Here is an 8,986-nt window from a genome sequence, read left to right as displayed (position 1 = left end):
TTCTTATATTTTTTTCTGCCTCGAGGGCCAACTGCGTTCGAAAACTCCGGGGGAGCGCGCGACAACGGCAGTCGCCCAGACACACCCGCCCGGAGCCCCGCCTCCACCGTTCTTCTGCGGGGGTTGTCAGTGTCGGGGGTGCGGGCAGGGGCGGGAGGCGAGAGAGTCGCTCATTGGAGGGGCGTAGGCGAGGGGGCGAGGCCGGGTGGGTGGGGGAAGGGGAGAAGGTCGTTGGCCGGCGGGGGCGCGCGCCCCCGCCCGTCAGTCCCGCCCGCCAGTGGCTGTTGGGCAGCTGTTCCCGCGCGCCTGGAGTTTAAAGGGCTTGCCCCCCCGCCGCCCGCCCCGCCACGGGTTCTGCAGGACCCAGGCCTGCCTTCTGCGCGTCTCTAGTAGACGTCCAAAGGTGCCTAGTTTCCTAGCCGGTTCCATCTGCCAAACCGTTGACTTTGCTGATCCTGTCCGCGCCCCGCAGCTTCCCCCGCGACCCCAGACTGAGGTGGGCATCTGCCCTCGCCTTCGCCCTCCCGGTCTTCGGTTCCCCCTCAATAAATGGCGTAATTAAAGAAGTGGTTTCCAGAGTCTCCAGGTGCTGTCCACAGTGCGGAGGGGACATGAACGCAGCATGCCTCCGCTCTCACACCCGGGACTGACGCCCCGAGGACCCCTGCCCTCTTCTGAGGCTGTTTTCACGTCAACCCGGAGCCTGCCTTCATTCTCGCGTCTGGTAGTCTGACCCACGGAGCGCCGGTGGGGCCCAAGCACCGCGCAGCAAAGGATGGGGCAAAATGAAATGTCCAGCCTCATAGTCACTAGAATGAGAAAGAAGTGACTGTGTCTGTTTTGTTCTTTGACGCATTGCCAGGGCCCAACCTGACTCACGGTGAGCCTTCAATAAATATTTGTTGAATGAATGAATGAATATCCAATAGTTAGGGTTACAGTTGGTAATTAAATTGGAACATGCCTATATAATAGGTTGCTGTGCAGTGCGTGTGGGAGAGAGACACACAAATACACAGCTATGTCTAAATTAATTTAGCCAAATTGTTTAAAAACAAATTTAACCTACATGAACAACTTCTAAGATGATTTCAAGTGATAGAAAACATGCAATTGTGTAATTTCGTTCGTGCAATTAAAAAAAAAAGGTGGGGAAAGAATATAAATTCTTGCTTGTAGATATACAAAATGTCTCTAGCAAGATACACAAGAAACTGATACATCAGTTGACTCCAAGAAGGGATATTATGTGACTAAGAAAAAGAAGTGAGAAGATTTCAAAAGTGACATGTACCTCTTTGAATCTTTTGTACTTTGAAGCAAGTGAAAGTATCTTTTCAATAAATTGTAGATAGCTACCATTTCCTGGAGGCCTACTATAATATATAGCCTATGTCTACTGATAAACATATATAATAATATGGATGGATGATTTACTTATATTCTACTACTCTCAACAATTCTGTGATGTATGAGGAAGTTTGTCCGAGGTCACATAATGCAACTGAAATATAGAGGCCAGGTTTTCTGGCCTCTGAAAACCATGTAGAGTATACCACTTTGAGTCTGCTGAACAAAAGGAAGAAGGCACTGAAAAATGGGACCCCCACATTTCTGAGAACTGTTTCTCATATTTAAAACCTTCCAACTTTAGGGGTCAAATCTAATTTGATATTTTAATAGTTGATGTGGAAAATTGAAAGCTATTTTCTCATTAATTTGATAAATTTTGTTTTATCATTAAAATGATGACGCTGCCAGAGCAGTCTTTACTTTCAACTCCATCCCAATCAAAATACCAATGGCATTTTTCAAAATGCTGGAACCAACAATCCTAAAATTCACATGGAAGCAGAAAAGACCCTGAATCACCAAGGAAATGTTTTTTTTAAAAAAAAAAAAAAAAAAAAAAAAAGGAAAAGAAAGCTGGGGGAATCACATTGCCTGATTTTTTTTTCTTCAATTTATTTATTTTCAGAAAAACATTATTCATTATTTTTTCACCACACCCAGTGCTCCATGCAAGCCATGCCCTCTATAATACCCACCACCTGGCTGATTTTAAGCTATGTTACAAAGCTGTGATCACCAAAACAGCATGGTACTGGCACAAAAACAGACACATAGACCAATGGAACAGAGTAGAGAGCCCAGATATGGACTCTCAACTCTATGGTCAACTAATCTTCGACAAAGCAGGAAACAATATCCAATGGAAGAAAGACAGTCTCTTCAATAAATGGTGCTGGGAAAATTGGACAGCTATATGCAGAATAATGAAATGGACCATTCTATTACACCATACACAAAGATAAACTCTTTGTAGATGAAAAACCTCAATGTGAGACAGGAATCCATCAAAATCGTAGAAGAGAACATGGGCAGTAACCTCTTCAACATCAGCTACAGCACCTTCTTTAAAGACATGTCTCCAAAGACAGGGAAACAAAATTTTTGAAAATTAACTTTTGGGACTTCATCAAGATAGAAGCCTTCTGCACAGCAAAGGAAACAGTCAACTAAACAAAGAGGCAACCCAAAGAATAGGAGAAAATATTTGCAAATGACACTACAGACTATGGGCTGATATCCAAGATCTATAAAGAACTTCTCAAACTCAACACCCAAAAAACATATAACCAAGTCAAAAAATGGGCATAAGACATGAGCAGACACTTCTCTAAAGAAGACATACAAATGGGGGCGCCTGGGTGGCTCAGTGGGTTAAGCCTCAGCCTTCGGCCCAGGTCATGATCCCCGGGTCCTGGGATCGAGCCCCGCATGGGGCTCTCTGCTCAGCGGGGAGCCTGCCTCCCCCTCTCTCTCTGCCTGCCTCTCTGCCTACTTGTGAGCTCTATCTGTCAAATAAATAAAATCTTTGAAAAAGAAAGAAAAAAAAGACACAACTGGCAGACACATGAAAAAGTGTTCATCATCATCAGTCATCCTGGAAATTCAAATCAAAACCACATTTATGCCAGTTAGAATGGCAAATTCTGACCCACTGGTCTCCACAAGGCAAGAAACAACAAATGTTGGAGAAGTTGTGGAGAAAGGGGAACCCTCTTACACTGTTGGTGGGAATGCAATTTGGTGCAGCCACTTTGGAAAACAGTGTGGAGGTTCCTGAAAAAATTTAAAAGAGAGCTACCCTATGGCCTCCAATTGCACTACTGGGTAAATACCCCAGAGATACAGATGTAGTGAAAAGAAGGGCCATATGCACCCAATGTTCATAGCAGCAATGTCCACAATAGCCAAAATGTAGAAAGAGCCAAGATGCCCTTCAACAGATGAATGGATAAAGAAGATGTGGTCCATATACACAATGGAATATTACTCAGCTGTCAGAAAGGATAAATACCCTACTTTTCCATCAACATGGATGGGACTGGAGGAGATTATGCTAAGTGAAATAAGTCAAGCAAAGTCAATTATAGTATGGTATCACTTATTTGTGGAACAAGAATAGCATGGAGGACAGTAGGAATAGGGAAAAATGAAGGGAGAAATCAGAGTGGGAGATGAACCATGAGACTATAGACCCCAGGAAACAAACTGAGGGTTTTAGAAGGGAGAGGGCAGAGGGAATGGGTGAGCCTGGTGGTGGGTATTGAGGGCACGGATTGCATGGAGAAATGGGTGTTGTATGCAAACAATGAATCATGGAACACTACATCGAAAACTAATGATGTACTGTATGGTAACTAACATAATAAAAAAAATAATGGTCAAAAAAATACAATAATAATAAATTTTGTTTTTATGATTTAATGCAAAATGACTATACCATGTACTACTCAAAGGGAAATATATCACATCCATTTTATACTTGAAAAATAGTAAAAAGAAAAAGTGATATATCCATCATAGACACTCAAATTATGGATTGAGTGAGATCCTACAGACTTAGCACTAATCAATAGTTATTATTTAACATGCTCCAGTGAGCAAGATAAATTATTCAGAATCAGGACACTGACTTTGTTTCTAAAAACTACTCTTCATCAACAGTAACCTGGCAACTCCACTTGCTCTCTGCCACGAGAGAATGAAAGACATGCCAGGAATGTGTGAAGTGAACAGAGGGTGATTCCAGGAACAGAACTGAGGTCATGCAAGATCTGCTTGTTTGGCTCCCTTTTCCTTAGGAAGACAGAAGTGTGTGGATCACATTCTTAATGTCTTTGGGCATAGTCAACACCCCACAGTGTATGTTAACTCTGAAGAACTCTGAAGAACACTATTTCCAATTTTTAAAAATGTAGGCCTCTTCTGATAGAGGTTTTGTTTTTGAAAATTCAACTGAGTAAATTTTAAAGGTCTTATGGGCTTTATTCATGATTCATTACACAGGTAGCATCCCATCTAGCAGATAGAAAGGAATTCCGAAGAGCTGTACATATAGGAAGAGCTGTACATATAGCTGTATGAGAGCTGACTTATAGGCAAAAGGGGAAGTTATTAGCCAGGAGTGGATTGTTTGTAACAAGGTCACCTCCTTGAGGGGACTGCAGGAGGGTTATCTCACTGGAGCTGACCAGGTAATTCTAGATTCCCCTCCTAGGAGAGGTTGAAATTGTAATTAAGTTAGATATTAAGTCTGTTTGGTGACATGGAGCTTGGTACCCATTTGGGGCTTGTGGTCTCTTTTCTTAACAATAGCCCCATTTTAATCAGGCTTTCGGCCTGAGAGATGTGACCAAAATTTAAGGCATTGGTGCCACTCGCAGCTACCACTCTGAGGTTCTTGCCTTTTTTGCCACTCTGTGGTAGTCATAGGTTGTGACGTCTTTTTGCTGAATCACTATGGTATTCACACATCACAACTTCAGGTTCACATTGGTTAAGTTGTACATTCTCTTTAATCCATTCATTTTCTGAAGATCTAATCTCAGGGAGATTATTTGTATGGTGATTTGCAACTATGAACATGCATTTAAAACTTTTGAGAGAATATAGCACACAAGGAGACAATTCTGATTATTATGAACAGAATAATTCCCAATATCTGGAGTGTACTTCAAAGCCATGGTCTCCATTGCCTAAATCAATCAAAATCAAATAAGTCAAATGGGGTGCCTGGGTGGCTCAGTCCGTTGAGCATCTGCCTCTTCATTTTGACTCAGGTCCTGATAGCGGAGTCATGAGATTGAATCCCATTTGGGGCTCTACACTCATCCCAGAGTCCTCCTCCTGCCTCCCCCTCTTTCCCTCCCTGTGATAATAGCCTCATTTGTACTCACTCCGTCTAGTCAAAATAAGCAAATCCTGAATTGTGAATCCCTCCTGGTAGGTCTTTTCTAACTTGACAATGTAAATTTAAGGGAACTTACCAATGAGATGTCCCAGTTTGTGAACATTTAAAGGAATAATTAGACAACCTAAGACACATTGCCCAGTTGTGTACCCACCACAGAAGTATTCATAGGCTCAAAACCACCACAGGCACAAACCATTCCACCAAGGTGGGACTGTTAATGGAATCATTCATGGGAATTGTTGCATTTGCCCGTTCAAGCCAGGGGGCCAATTAGGTTTTCAGTGCATTTGAGAAGTAAATCTCCTAGCCTGATATAAAAAGTTGTTCTGGGGACACCTGGGTGACTCAGTTGGTTAAGCATCTGCCTTCAGCCCAGGTCATGATTTCAGGGTCCTTGGATGGAGCCCAGAGTTGGGAGTTGGGCTCCCTGCTCAGCAGGGAGTCTGTCTCTCCCTCTGCCCCTCCTCCTCCTCCTCCTTCCCATTTGTGCTCTCTCTCTCACTTTCACACACACTCTCTCTCAAATAAATAAAATCTTTTTTTTTAAGTTGGTCTAAACTCATTGCCAAGATGGGTGTTGATGGTCAGCTCTTTCAACAATTAAGAGCACATCTAATTTGGATAATCATAAGAACATGGGGGTGCAAATATATTATGACTTACAAAGATATTTCTGTCTTATTGGGCAAGTATGGGGGGGGCAGGTGGCTCAAGTCAGTTAAGCATCTGACTCTTGATTTTAGTTCAGGTCATGATCTCAGGATCACGAGATCAAGCCCCAAGTTGGGCTCCATGCTGGTAATGGGGCCTGCTTAAGATGCTCTCTCTCCCTCTGCCCCTCCCCCTCCTCTCTCTCTCTCTCTCTCTCTCTCTCTCACTTTCTTTCTTTCTTAAAAAATAAAAAAAAAAATTGGGCAAGTATAGTTATAATCAGAGAAAGGTAAAAACAAGAAATTGGATATTCTGGCTATAAAAGTCTGTAAGTGATTCTAGTTTATGGTAAGATTGGAAATAGGCAAAAAAATTGGTCATAGGAAGAACCAGGGGATCTTTAGCATCATGGACTGATTGGAGTTTTTGATGAAAAATCCAGCATTCAAAATATTGCTCCCAATTACAATGGCCTGATAGAAATGATACTGTTACCTTTCCAGGCCAATGCCAGAGTAAAGGGAAAAAGGAGAATAAGAAAATGTTCTGTTTTAGGTAAAGCATTAAATTTTCATCCAGGGTCTTAGGTGGAAGCAGTCTACTTCAGCGTCAGCTATTTCTCTTCTTAGTCAATGTGATTTGGAGGGTCTCCAGTATTTGCCTAGGAACAGAAGTCAGGTTGAGCCTTCTTCAGTTGTGAAATATGCACTCAAGGTTTAATACCTGCTGCATTTGGCAGCAGAGTCTATATCAAGAGTTCTTGTTAGGGTCCTTTCCATGAGTCTCACTTTTGCAACAGCATCACAGTCATAACTGTCTGTAAATGATGAAAGACTTAAAAATGAACATGATTAAGGGTCTGATGAGAGTTCATTTTAATGAAACAGACAAGGAAATTCAGTTACTTCTGTAATATCTTAATATGTGGTATATATGTGACTGACAACATTATATTAGGACATACAGAATTTTGTACAATTTCCAGAACACTTATAACATTTACCTACACTAATACAACAGAAAGAGGTTTAGTATTATTTCTTACCTGAAAATGCTTCCCACATACTTTAACATATCAAATAAGCCTAATTGGTCTAAATCTGTCTTTTCATAAGGAGAGAGAACAAAGTTTTTGGTATGTCACAGTGACTCTCAGGAAAATCCTGAAGCTTCATTCAAGGTCAAAAAAACTTAATTTAGAGTTTGAATTTGGAGAAGTTTGTCAAAAATATCAAAACAGTTTTAAAAATCCTTGATTAGATACGATCATAGGTCACTGTGGGATAATACTTAGTTACCCATTTAACCAAAGTGACAATAGAAGATGTTAAAGAAAGATTGGGCTTACTTAAATCATCAAAGGCCTGATGATAAGGATAACATAAACACAAAAAATTACTTTGATAAGACACAAACCCGTTGCTGTCCAGGCAGATTACTTTAAAATAAAGAAAAACATTTCACAATATCTTATCAAGAGCAGCCTAAGAGTCCAAGAAAACTTTGTTCTTTTAACAGCTAAATTCTAATTTTATACCAGTGTACAAGTGATATTAAATTTCATTCATTTTTAAAAACTTAATTAAAGTAATTACAACTTTAGCCAAATGACCACAAATAAAATTCTTTTCCAAAGCTCCTTTTCCACAAACCTTCTACAAACTTTTTAAATATTCCTTCCAATTTTGTTCTGTTTTTCTTCTTTCTCATTATAGAATAATGAATCATTTTTACTTTCCTTACCTACCTTTTATACATAGTTGTTTCCTTATGCCCTTATTATTCCCAACTAACTTAATTATATATTTTAATTAGAGTTCTTAACGCTTAGTTGGGCCACCTAGATGGCTCAGTCAGTAGAGCACAAAACTGTGGATCTCAAGGTTGTAAATTCGAGTCCTATGTTGGGGGTAGAGATTATTTTTAAAAAATAAAAATTAAAAAATCCTAAAGGAAAAGAATTTTCAACCATTGCAATGCTGAATTCCTTGTAAAAACTGAGAAGTAAGCAATTGTGTGCTGTTCTTACATTAGTATTCTGTGGATTGGCAAATTTATAAATTCATAATTTCTAGAAGGATATTCTTCCTCAGAGTAATATTTCCAAAGTGGCACAAAACATGTTTACTAATAGATCAAAATATCTTTATTTCTTTTGTGAAAGGAAACAAAAAATGGATACAGTTATATTCAGTGATTAATGTTTCAGTATTTTTATTTGAAAATGATTCAGATATTTAATGACTAGTCATCATGTAACTTATTTTAGGATAACTTTAAGGTTTCAAGTAACCAAAACAATTCTGGAAACTAGTTAGATAGACATACCATTAAACATCATTATTGCTAAAGAGTTCACCTAGAAACACTTATCCCACTACTCTATTTAAATCCTTTGTTCTTAACGATTATGTTTAGACCACCTGTGAAAAGAGAAGTCAGCTATCACCCCAAGCTATTTTTCTTGCTGACAAATTTTTAAAGAGATGACATGAATTTAATTGGCCTTTACTAAACCTAGATAGGATAAATGTATTATACTTAACACTGATTACTCTAAAGATATGCCTGTTTTAACTAAACCAACAAACTTGAACCTTTTATTTACTAATAATTAAATGTAGCTTACATAAAGTTGAAAAACATTTGGGTTAGTTTCTATATTTCTCAGAGTTTGGGGAATCTTTAATTCTCTTTAAACCAATTAAATAGAGTTCTTTTGCAAATTAATTTTGGCTATACCATCTGTAGGTAGAAAAATACCACAAATCTACCACAAATCTATATACACGCACATAAACAAACAGACACAAACTGAGACTTTTCTAAGTAACTACCATCCTAAAATTTTAGCCATGAATCAGGTAAATAATACAAAACTTACTAGTTACAGAAGAAGTTGCATCCAAATCGTTTTTGGCAGATGGACTAAGTTAAGGTTACCTGCTCAGACAGCGAAAACTTTTTACTAATATTTGTGGAGAAGACCCCTAAGATTTTTTTATTTGCCTAAGTTTCAAATAACATTCCCAACCCCCTTTGTTTTTCTTTTGATAATGACCTACTTAAAGT

The sequence above is a fragment of the Neovison vison genome, chromosome 9 (genome assembly GCF_020171115.1).
Source record: "Neovison vison isolate M4711 chromosome 9, ASM_NN_V1, whole genome shotgun sequence".
Taxonomy (NCBI): Eukaryota; Metazoa; Chordata; class Mammalia; order Carnivora; family Mustelidae; genus Neogale; species Neogale vison.
Note: the sequence above shows the minus strand (reverse complement) of the source record.